Source organism: Rhincodon typus, unplaced genomic scaffold (assembly GCF_021869965.1).
Source record: "Rhincodon typus isolate 14 unplaced genomic scaffold, sRhiTyp1.1 hic_rhity00003029, whole genome shotgun sequence".
Classification (NCBI taxonomy): domain Eukaryota; kingdom Metazoa; phylum Chordata; class Chondrichthyes; order Orectolobiformes; family Rhincodontidae; genus Rhincodon; species Rhincodon typus.
The window spans coordinates 1-12,788 of NW_025968667.1; the positions used below are offsets into that span (position 1 = coordinate 1).

General features: G+C 41.7%; 1 long non-coding RNA gene across 2 annotated transcripts; it reads left to right on the forward strand.

Moving 5' to 3' along the window:
• Window positions 1–447: 447 nt before the first annotated feature.
• Window positions 448–12,079, forward strand: LOC125481675. 2 transcript variants are annotated; one of them, XR_007261428.1, is made up of 3 exons: window positions 448–675; window positions 8,988–9,224; window positions 10,514–12,079. It is a non-coding gene; the product is annotated as an uncharacterized LOC125481675 (long non-coding RNA). The 2 variants fall into 2 exon arrangements; XR_007261429.1 differs by lacking the exon at window positions 448–675 and adding an exon at window positions 6,909–7,128 and having other exon boundaries at window positions 10,514–10,626.
• Window positions 12,080–12,788: the final 709 nt, after the last annotated feature.

The following is a 12,788-nucleotide window of genomic DNA, read 5'->3' on the forward strand; positions in this document are numbered from 1 at the left end:
AAGTGCACAATTCTCTGAATTTAATTTCTTTGTTATTTTGTTTGCTCTCAGGATCTCCTCAACCATATCACATTTTAACATGAGCCCGGTTTAAATTCTACTGTCACGTGTACTCAAGTACAGAAGTACAATGAAAAGTGTATAATGTCGCCACACAAGGCACCATCTTAGGTACCTGGGTACAAAAAATGTAGGTATAAAGTAGTAAGAGAAACAGAGTTAAAAAGTTAAGCATTACTTTCATAGAATAAGTTGAAAAATAAAGAAATAAGGTAATAGTTAACACTAAAGCCCTTATTGTAAACTAAAAAAATAAAGGAATTAGGTTAAAAGTTCAGCAGTCTTTGATGAGTCCTCTGCTTATCTCGCTGTTTAGGACAGCGCAGCTGTTTGTTCTCAAAGCCACTGCAGATACCGGAGACACTCCCTCATCGCTCGCTATTTCCACATTGGGCTGCGATGCCATTGCTGCAACTATTGCTGAAACTGCCCCCTCCCCAATCTCCCCCTGGTGCCTCTGGAACATGCCTGGGCAGGACCCACTCGCACGCCAAGCTGGGAGGCTGCCATGAGGACCGGGCCAAGACACTACCACAGGTGTCTAGCTGGGTTCACGCTGAGGTCAGGAAGGAACACCCAGAGAGAAAGGGGGAAAAAAAAACAGACAAAAGAAGGGTAAGAAATGAGAAAGAAATGGATGGAGCAAACGAGCTCGGGCTGAAGCATCTTACTCCATCACCATCTCGGATGATTTAAGTCACTTATGTTCAGCCTTGAATGGCATCTTGGCACAGCCTGGCATTTTCTGCTGGAACCCACTAGTCCTTCTCCAGGCACAGCTCTCAGAGATGCAGATGAGTTGAGAAGCTGACCGAGTGTGTATCTTCCAAATTTCCTCAGGCCCTCACTCCCAAAGCCACTTAACTGGGCATGGGAAAATTCAGTCCCACGTTTGAGGTCTGTTTACCTGTTGTCAGAACTGCTACATTTCCTTTGATGTGCCGAAGTGAATTTTGAGAGCTTTTAAGACATCAGTTGAAATCAATTTCCTCGAAAATGGAAAACCTGACAGGAGCTGCATCTCCTGAAATGACTAGGAGACCAATTTATTCCAGAGTAAAATAGGGATGTTTTCAATTTGATGATATCACCAGAAAAAGCATTTTTAAAAATAGATATCAAAAGGTTAAAAGACTGCTGCGAAACTTGTGTATACCTCAGCGAGCACTTGATTCATTCTCAGAAAGACAGATGTAATACTGTTTCTGAAGTGGACTGTGCCTGTTTAATAACTGCCCAAAGATGATTTTGGATGCCTATGTCTCACTGTGCCTTAACTAGCATATTTGAATCTCTTTGTAAAGGCCCAGCTTATTTTGCCCAATTCTCGGCATTTAGACATTAAGTCTTTATATAAAGAGTGCACTGACATAGAGGAACAAAAAACAGTGTTGTTTTGACAATCCTGCCACAATGGGTGAGTGGTGAACAGCTTATTACCATCTGTGACTTGAGCTTTGGAGAATACAATTAAGTTTTCATGCCTTTTTAAAAAAATTTACAGTAGTCTAGTTGGACTGGATCCTGAACACAGGCAACGTGTGTTTGATTTTTAAAAAATCTAGCAGGGAAATACTTACAGATTGCAGAAAACACAAAATATTGGCTATCTGCGAATAATAAGGGCAAAGCTGGAAACACACAGCAGGTCAATTGGCATATATGCAGAACAGTCAGTGTGGAGCTGGAGGAACACAGGAGGTCAGATAGCATCAGAGAAGTAGGAAAGTCAATGTTTCGGGTCAGGACCTTTCTTCAGAACTGGGGAGGGGGAGGGGAGCTGGAAAATAAATAGAGGGAGGAGGGATGGGACTGGTGATATGTAGATGCAGGTGGGGATTGATCAGTGGGAGGGATGGGGTGGATAGATGGGAGAGAAGATGGACAGGTTGTGTCGGGTCAAGGAGACGAGAGGGAGGATGGGTGGGGCTGGGGAGAGGTAGGTGGGATGGTGATGGATGCAGGTAGGGGGTCGTGGGTATTGGTCAATGGGAAGGGTGGGGTGGATAGGTAGGAAGGAAAATGGATGGGTTGTGTCAGGTCAAGGAGGTAAGGTGGGGCTGGAATGATAGGTGGATGCCGATGACCCATCCATCTTCTTCCCCACCAACCAATTCCCACTACTTGCTAACTACATCCACCTATCACCGTCCAACCTAATTTCCCTCAGCCCCACCCCTCTTTCCTCTATTTATTTCCCAGTTCCACCACCAACACCCCCCCTTCCCAATTCTGAAGAAGGGTCCCGACCTGAAACATCAACTTTTCTGCTCCTCTGATGCTGCCTGACCTGCTGTGTTCCTCCAGCTCCACACTGTGTTATCTCTGACTCCAGCATCGGCAGTTCTTGGTATCTTCTGCAGAACAGTCAGTCAGTGTTTTGATATTGTACGACTTACTATTCTGTATGTTTGATCCCTGAAAATGCAGTAAGGATTTCTATGCATTAGGAGTGATATACATGTTTTGTCTGAAGGTTCAACTCAATGTTTCTGGTTGTGTAAGCTCTTCTCTTTTAAGCTGTAACCTTGAACTGAAATGTCAACCTGTGTTGCACCTAACGAAATGGGTTTTACTCTGGGACCTGGAGGCAGCGCTCCACCATCAAGATACAGTACATCATCCGCAGGATAGAACATGCTCGGTTTGTTTTTAATGATCCAGAACTGTAGGATAATCCGCTCTGAACACAAACAGGGTGGCTTGCATAGCAACAAGAGCTTCAGGCAACATTGCTTCTTGATATAGTTCAAAGACACAAGGCCACAATATTACTGAACTAAGGAATGTCCTTTAAAAGCAGGTTATGTAGACAGTGGGAGCTGTACTTTAATTGCAGGTCCACTTTCACAGTTTGTACGAATGATGGTTTTCAAAGTGCCTTGAGTGGCCCAAGACTCAGTGCAAACAAGATGACTTAAACAGGCTGTATACCATTGGGTACAAGTGTTTCAACTGCTTAGTTCACTGGTTGCTGAAACAACATAGCTATCTCTGATCACAAGTGACTTTTGGGCTCAGCTTCCCAAAGGCTGAATGGGCTGAAAATGTCCCCTTCAAATTATAAGATGTTAATCTTGTAACCAGATCACATTTACATAGCTGGTTCACCACTGGCGCAAGTTGTAGCCCAGGCATGTGATACACAATCACTGGATCAAGCTATTAGCTTGTTCCACCTATTGCATACTATATTTGACAGAAGAGTGCTAGTTACTGCAACCATCTATTAAAATTAATTAGTAAGTTTTCACCATGTTATCAATTTTTGTAAATAATGACATTTTTTCATTCAAGGAACTTAAATCTAGCTATCAATTCACAATAGCTACTGATCTAAAGCCATCCTTATTTGAATGGCTAGGAAATTACTACATGGAAAACAGACTGTTAGTTTGAATCAGTCAGCACTAGGTTCGGTCATAGTTCAATTGGTCGCACTTTAGCCTCTAAATCAGAAAGTCAATTGATTCTTGTCCAGGATGCAAATGTCTTATCTGATACAATGCTGTACTAATGGAGAGCTGCATTAGTAGAGGTGCTTTCTTTGTTAAACTGAAATCCTGCCTAATCTCTTAGATGATTGCAAAAGATCACATGCAATTATTTTGAAGAAGAACAGGTTATGCGTGGTATCTTGGTCAATATTTATCACTTAACCAACAGAATGAAAACAGAATATCTGGTCCTTATCTCCTTCCTGTTCATGGGAATTTGCTGTGTGACTTGGCTTCAGTCTTTTCTCCATTTCAACTCTGGCTGCACTTTAAATGTACTTGATTGGATATAAAACACTTTGGGAGATTCTGAAAGATCACAAAAGGTGCTTTATAAATGCAAGTTCTTCCTACCTTATTGGCATCTAACCGACAATGTGGAAAATCACTGAGGCATGTCCTGTTATCAAAAAGCTAAACAATTCCAACTCAGCCAATTATTGTCCCGACGGTCTACTCTCATTCATCAGCAAAATGATGGAAGAGGTCATCAACTGCACTATCAAGAAGGACTTTTAAAGTAATAAATAAATAAAGTAATAAATATCTCACTGACACTTGTTAATGACAAGAGACTCTTCTAGTTAGACCAAGTAGTAGTCTTCCTCTAATGTCCTCAACTAAGCTGGGTCCAAAGTTTCCTAAACTTAGAGAGTTTGGTGGTAGCAGTAGCTCATATAGTGTAGGAAGTTGGCATGTTCATACAACAAGTTCATCAAGTTCCAAGTGGGACAATAATCAGCAAGACTTGGCCATCTGCCCTGGCCCCTCCCAGTTTCTTTCACTCCAACTCAGGTGATGTCCTACTCTTGAAGGTCCTCCTTTAAATGTATTTCTAGTTTTTCTTTGGCAAGCTTTTCCTTCCTGTTGGTGTCTATTCAACTGCTATTCTGATTAGGGCATATATCCAAAATATGAAAAATGTATGCAGCCATCGTCAGTCATTTCTTTATCACAGTGTCCCCATAGTTGCCTCTGGCCAATTCTGTGTAATACTTTCTCATTGTCTCTCCAAGAGATGCCCAGGATCTTGCTTAGGCAATGCTAGTGTAATATGTTCAACTAATATGATGCGTTTTCTGTTCTCTTCCATGCCTCAGTGGAATAGTTTGCAGTTGATGCTGCAATAAATTGTAGAGTCATAGCTTTGTCTCCATGTTTATGGTGACTTACAGCTATCATGAACAGAAGCTCAATAATTTCCCTCTATGGCATGTTAAGGGTATATCCCTTTAAAAATATATGAATGCAGCAGTACTCTCAGAGGCAGGGCTACCAGGTGTGTGGATACAAATCGAACAGGAGGAAAACTGTTGCACATTGGATGCTGATCAAGTTGTCTTGTGGGGAGGGGTGTGCGGCAGGGAAGTGGGGTTGTTAACTAAGCTGGCTAGATGGCTGCTTTGCAATGTAGAGTAAGACCAACAATGCAGGTTTAGTTAGTTCCCATACCAGCTGAGATTGCCATGAAGGTCCCTCCAATATAATACAATACAATACAGCACAGGAACAGGTTCTTCAGCCCACCAAGCTTGAACTGATTCCTCATCCTTATTTAGATTCACCACTTATTGTCTATGCACAATGTCTATCCCTCTATTTGCCTGACGTTCATGTGTCTATTAAGATACATCTTAAATGTTGCTAACGTGCCTGCTTCCACCATCTCCACTGGCTGTGTGTTCCAGGCACCCATCATCCTCTGTGAAAAACATTCCCTGCACTTCTTCCCTAAACTTGCGCCTTAGCACCCTCAACCTGTGCCCTCTTGTAGTTGACATTTCCATCCTGGGAAAAAGTTTCTGACTAGCCACCCTAACTATGCCTCCCATAATTTTGTAGACCTCTATCAGGTCGCCCCTCAGCTTCCGTCTTTCCAGTGAAAACAATCTGAGTTTATCCAACCTCTCCTCATAACTAAAACCCTCCAGACGGGCAACATCCTGGTTAACCTTTCCTGCACTATCTCCAAAGCACCCATGTCCTGCTGGTAGTTTGGCGACCAGAACTGCACGCAATATTCGAAATGTGGCCTATGTAAAGTTTTGTACAGCTGTAACATAACTTGCCAATTTCCCCTGTCATCCAAGGTTCCCGAACCCTGCTGTTCCTGTCCTTCATTTTCACAAGGACATGCCTGTCCTGCACTCTAATCAATAGGTCTTAGAAAGACTCCCACATGTCAGATGTGGATTTACCCTCAAACAATGGCTTCCAATCCACATTCCCCAATTCTTACCTTATTCAAGTATAGCTGGCCTTTCCGCACCCCCTATTTAACACCATCATCAGAGGTTCACTCTTGTCCTTATCTATAAGTGTCTGAAAACTTATGGAATAATGGCTACTATTCCCAAAATGTTCCCCTAATGAAACGTTGATCATGGCCTGGCTCATTTCCCAATACCACATTCAATGTGGTCCCCTCCCTCATTGGACGATCCACATACTGTTTCAAAAAGTCATCCTGGATGCACCGACCAAATTGTTCCCCATCCAAACCATGGCACTAAGGGAGTCCCAGTCAATATGGAGGAAGTTAAGATCACCCACCACAACAACCCTGTTATTTTCACATCTTTCCAGAATCTGACTACATATTTCTTCATGTATCTCCCACTGGCAGCTGGGAAGTCTGTAGTAAAATCCCAGCATTGTAATTGCACCCTTCCTATTCCTGAGCTCTACCCTTAATGCCTCAGTGCAAGATCCCTCCAGGGTGTCCTCACTCAACACGGCTGTGGTATGCTCCCTAACCAGTAATTCAACTCCCCCACCTCTTTTGCTTCCTTCTCTGTCTCTTCTAAAACATCGATATCCCGGAATATTAAACTGTCAATCCTGTCCCACTTTCAACCATGTCTTTGTGTTAGCAACAACATCATAACTGCATGCATTAATCCAGGCTCTAAGTTCATCCTTCTTGCGTGTTGTACTTCTTGCATTGAAGCAAACACAGTCCAAGCTTCCAGTTCAACCTCTCCCTGACTGCTCTTCCTCTTAGCTATGTTTGCCTTCGACTCAACCTGTTCCCCAGTCTCAGTACTCACTAACCTGCTGCTTTCGTTCTCACCCCTCCTTCTCAACCTTTCCCTTCACTTCTGGTGTGATGACTCTCAGTTTGAACTCACAACTGGTCATCCTCTCTAATGAGACAGTAGCCCTATGGTCCTCTGAGACTATGGCAACTTTACTGAGTGGAGGTGTCAAGAATGGTGATGGTAAGTTGGAGTTGGGTGTTGTTAGTGTGTATACAGAAACTGACTCTGGGAGTTGAAATTTTAGGCTGTGCCAAAATTTTCCTAGCCTTCACTTGTAAATATTCCTTTTTCTTACAGCCTTAAATGCATGCACCCCACTAAAAGCACCGCACGCTAAGGAATTACTCATGCCAAGTACTTGTTTTCATTTCTGTTATGATCTATATACCAACACGCCTATTTTGACAGCCTCTTGTACATTCTCATTTCAGCAGTCTTCTTGGGGAAAAGAAAACACCTAAAGCAGATGAAAGATTGAGGTGGAGAAAGCTTTGAAGATGTTTGTTAGGCAGAGACGAGAAAGTCAGCAGGTGACAGCTTCATTGTAGCATTCTGTTTCCCCTCCTGTCATGCAAAACACATATCCTGCCAGCGCATTATCTCATAAAATCCTCATGCTACTCTTCTATCGTGCACTTTTGTTGCTACAGAACTTATTATGACCTCTTTCTTTCTTTTCCTGTTTTTTTTAAAAACTCTCTTTGTTTTTCCTGTTCAAGTACTAGAAAGATGCTGAAGGTGACAATGATCTGTAAGGCCACTCTGCTTCTAACTCTAGAACATCACCAACATGCAGCACTATCTCCCTGTTAAGCACCAGCTCAAAGGTATCTGGGATAACCCGGAATTTTGTGATGTAATTTAACACGGTACAGTAAATGCTTGAAGCAGTCTCCCTACTTGCCCTCCTATCTGCTGTGCAGTAAGTGACCGCACCCAGGGAACATTTCTCCATGCACTTCAAAGGTTAAGTTGGAGTTAGAAGTTGTAGAAGAAGTTGCTCTATATATTTTTTTTACTTACCAACCCATCAGCACCTTTTGGTATAAATTCTGATTGCTTGAAATTTGTCATTCCTGCTTTAGGTCTGATGAGTGCAGGACAAATTGCATTCATGACATCTCATTTTAGTTTTCATTCTTTCACAGGATATGGCTATCACTGGCAAGTTTGAATTGATTGCCTATCCATATTGCTATAAGAACCACATCTTTAAGTTTTGTTTATTTTTGGGTTGTGGACCAAAATGGGAAAGAAAGATACTGCTTTAAACTAAGGTAACTGTGAAAGGAGATGTGGCAATATTGAAACAAGTTCCTGAAACTGAGTTATAAATCAGTCATTCATATTTTGCTTGGCTTTGGTTAGAACTGATTTATTTATAATAAATAGTTGTTTCTTGTTAAGAATAAAAACTGGATCAGTTTTCAATTAACCTGACTTCATCAGACAGGAATATTGGGGATTTTGAGTAATTTGATTAAATTTTTAACTTTTGTGATGACTCTGGGGGTAGTGGGGCTTAAGTATTAGCAGACTTTCTCCAGTGGGTTGTGAAACTGCTCTGGTCTATGTGGGTGTAGGTGCACCCAGAGTGCTGTTGGGGAAGGAGTTTCCACGACTTTGATTCAGCAAAAGTGAAGGAATGGCAATACGGTTCCAAGTCAGGACAGTTGAGTTAACCACATTGCTCTGGGTCTGGAGTCACATGTAGGCCAGACCAGGTAAGAATGGCAGTTTCCTTCCCTAAAAGACATCGGTGAACCAGGTGAGATTTTCTGACAATGGATTCATGGTCATCATTAGACTCGTAATTCCAGATTTTTCATTGAATTCAAATTCCACAATCTGCTGTGGTGGGATTCGATCCCAGGTCCCAGAACATTACCTGGGTCTCCAGATTAACAGTCTAGCAATGATATCACTAGGCCACTGACTCCCTAATATGAATGGTACTCGATATACTGGGGGGTCAGGAGACATTAACCTTTGAAGTGCATGGAGAAATGTTCCCTGTGTGCGGTCACTTACTGCACAGCAGATAGGAGGGCAAGTAGGGAGACTGCTTCAAGCATTTACTGTACCGTGTTAAATTACATCACAAAATTCCGGGTTATCCCAGCATATGGTGCCTCTACACGAGTTGACAATACTGATCTCAGCACGGAGATCACAAGAACAGTGAGTTTCTGGCATGGACATGCTTGGAATACGAACTTGCAGAAAACTTTCCCTACCCTATCCAAGAATTTCAGACAACTTTGTTTCAGGAGCATTCTGATTGATTTCAGTCTGCTTTTCCACAAATCAGTGATCATGTGGAGTGTCTGTCCAGTATCAGTAGAATGGTTAGATAATGTTCACATTGTACTGTTCCCTCACCGGTTAGGAGCACAAAAGGCACCCTTTGACCAGCAAAATGTCTGCAATAGCGACGGAAGGAAAGCAGGGCTGGACGAATGCAGCAGCACAAGAGGTATAGCCAGCAGCAATGGACCTCCTCAGAATTCAGCTGCTGAAGGGAAGGAGGGTCATTGCAGTTCCTGCAATGTTCCATTTGAGTAGCACCTGGAAGCAGCAGGATATTAACTTTCAGAACATCTTGGCACCAAGTGGATGCATCATGGTAAGTAAAAATAGCAAGCATGACCAATAACATTTGATAGCAATGATGTTGTACAAATAAATGTTGTTTTTGGCAACGTTTGGAGAGTGGAAGATGTTTAAGTTGAAATGCAGAGAGAGAGGTCTGGTGATATTGTGCAATGTGATGAGGAGTAGATATAGACATGGCCAAAAGCATGGTCAAGACAGAGTCACAGATATCTCTTGAGACCAGTAATGGCTTGCCCTCTTTATCACCTTTTCACTGTTGATGGTCTAGCATAAATGTATTGCTTAATGTATTGGTGTCCACTAGATATAGCAATGTTTCCAGAGTCAACTCCGAAGTACACCAATGCATGAAGATTCAGGACAGTGATCTCCTCCACAGTAACATGCATTGCAGCTTGACCAGGGGATGTAGGCTATAGATTGTGTGCAGCATTAATTTTTTTTTGCGAAGCACAGTTGTCATAAATGCAAATCCTGGGCATAGGATTACCTTGTCTATCTCCCCTCAAGTGACACACCTATGCTTTGGCAACATATGTTTCTTGTGTAGACCAAACAAGCTGACCTCCCTGATGAAACTTATGTCAGAAATTTACAGAGTTGATGGCCCCACATCCCTGGCTGAAAATTCGGAGGCAAGCCCATCTCTAAGTCAGTTTGATGACTGTCGGATTTCAAGATGAGAAGTGATTTTCCCCAGGACCAATCTCTGGGATCCCTGCAAAGTGGTTGGGGTCTGTAATTGGTAGAGTTGGGAGGCAATGATGTGAAACAAATGGAGGCAGGATATACTGCTGAGGAGTGGAACACAGAACAGGAGGAAAACCCAACAAAAGGCTACCAGCATTCATCTGCAGACATGTCACATGGCATGGGCAACCATTGCTACAATTAAAATACCGATGGCAGCAGGAGGAGGCCTCTCAGGGGCTAATAATCAGTGGTGGAAGGACTTGGATTGACCCAAGGTGGGCAGCCCATCCATCTCCTCTCCTGCCAGTGCTAAAAGTACTATAGTGACAGGTAGATGATGGCAGCAGTGCTGTCTGTCATGCATAAATTTTAAAGACCTTAATCAACAAGCCACTTCCTGAGATTGTAGTATGGTCGTGTCAGTGAACGTCAACAACCTCTATTAAGTATATACACCTGTTACAGGGGATGGCAATAAGAAGACACCTTGGAACTCTGCACACTTGTGTTCCAGTTCCAAGTGATCTTGTCATCATGACATAGCTCCTTCCATATATGCTTAGTAGCTATTGGTAAATTATAAGTTTGTTAACATTTTCTTCACAGGCTAATTCCAATCATAGATACATAGGAATTCCAAATGGATCTCCCATTGTGGACTCTTCAGAATAAGAATAAGTTGAAGCTTCAAAAGATAGATTGCAGCAGTGATCCGTGAGGAAAAATGAACAAAAAAAAGTGGAAAGAAAATGCTGTGGAGAAATAATTATAATATCCCCATTTGTAATGTACATTTATGTCCCTTTAAATTTCATTCTGCCTTGAAGGTAATCTCTAGCAACATTGGCCTCTTGGTTTTTCCAGATGTCAGCTATCTTCAGTGTTATTGAGACAATGGAACATGAAACATAATATAAAGTGGAAAGCAGGATGCATAAAATACTGTTTTATGCCAACTAATTTAAATACATTGTTCCACATTTGGCTTGGTGAAATTTAGGCCGGACGAAGATGAAGACTCCCATTTCTGATATAATGAAGGAAATGCATCAATTGGGACTGCAGTTGGTGAAAACATAAGGGTTGTGTGTCTGTGACTTCCACCTTGAAGCTATTTTTCAACATTCATTTGGCTCTTGTAGTTTTATATCAAGATTGTACCTACACAAAGGTAATAATGAATACAAACTTATATTAGAATGAAATTTGGTGCTAAAATGCCTTGCTGGTCGAAATTTGCATTTTTAAAAAGGTAGGGTTCTGATGTTCAATGTTGTTTATATCCATTTTCCAGGTGATAAATGAATGAATTATAATGATGAGGCCTGAGGACAAATTTAGGATATTTCTTGGGCTGTTTGGATCTGACATGGTTGAGTTTGCCCTATATGTGCCTCTGTATTTGTAACCGCTTCAAGTCCGTTACCCGGAAAACGTTGTTCATTAAGATATCAAGACATCTGTCCTATAATAACTGGTTTCAGGTGCATTGAGATGTATTAACACTGCCAGAAAGTGCAGCAGTACTGCACTTGACTGAGCATATTTCAGGCTTCTCATGTGACTGTTCCGTATGGTTGCTTTATTCTGTATGTCATATTGTGTTAACCACAGCTCGAACAAAGAAAAGCCACAAGACATCTGAACTTCCTTTTGGCATTTAGCTTTGTGATGATCAAAATTATAATTTTACTTGATTATCTCAACAGCACAGATAAAACTGTCTTGGGCAATACACCCTTTTTTAAATTTGGTACCATCTTGATGAAAAGTGAATAGTGATTGGTTTTGTTATTAACTGTGAAACTGTGATTACAAGGTGAAGATAAATAATTTTATGATTTTATGATCTTATGATCCTCAAGGGTAATGGAAGCTGATTTGATGGGAACTTGCAAAACGGAAATTGGATGTTGATTTCAAAGAGCCAACTTAGGCATAATGGACTGAATAGACAGAACCATTTTATGATTCTATGATGGTGTATTCAGGAGCAAATTTACCTCAGAAACACCAGCTTGGAAGACTGAATAGTTGGCATGAATGGAGGAAATTTCTCTTCCTGGTAATATTCTGGAGAGTCAAAAAAGTGTAAAATCTACATCCCACATCCCCACTGAACTGAGATGAATTTCAAATTAGCACATTAAATATTCAAATATCAGTACCACAGTTTCATTTCAGGATCTAATGTTTCAGTTGCCGCACAACCACAATTCCTAGCAGTGGAAAATTGGGTAGTCTAAACAGGAAGATGATAACAAGATGAAAACTTGGAAAAAGGAAAAGAGAAATAATTAATTTTAAAGGCACCATCTTATATAATGCTCTCATTCTTTTATTGCATGGTCTTCGTTATTTCCTGCAGACTGCAGGGTAAACCACAAAAATCAGCTGTGTTAGATAATGTTTCAGGTTTCAAAAAGCATTCATCTTGCTGCATTCCATGGATATATCCCACTGGTTCTTCACTGAGAGCATTCCTGGATCCCAGTGACATTTTTGTTGAAGCAGGCTAGCTTTTTTGTCTGTTCTTTCACAGGATGTGGGTATCACGGCTAGTCCAGCATTTATTGTCCATCCCTGAATGCATTTGAGAAGACGCTGGTGAGCTGCCTTTTTGAACTGCTGTGGGACCTGCATTGTAGGTACCTTGACAATGCTCTTCAGGAGGGAATTCCAGGATTTTGACTCAGTGGCCATGAAGGAACAGTGATATAATTCCAAGTCAGGATGATGTGTCACTTGGAGGGGAACTTGCAGGTGGTGGCGTACACATGCCTTTACCACCCTTGTCTTTCCAGACGGTTGAGGTCGCAGGTTTGGAAGGTGTTGCTGAAGGAGCTTTGGTGAGATGCTGCAATGCATCTTGTAGATGGTA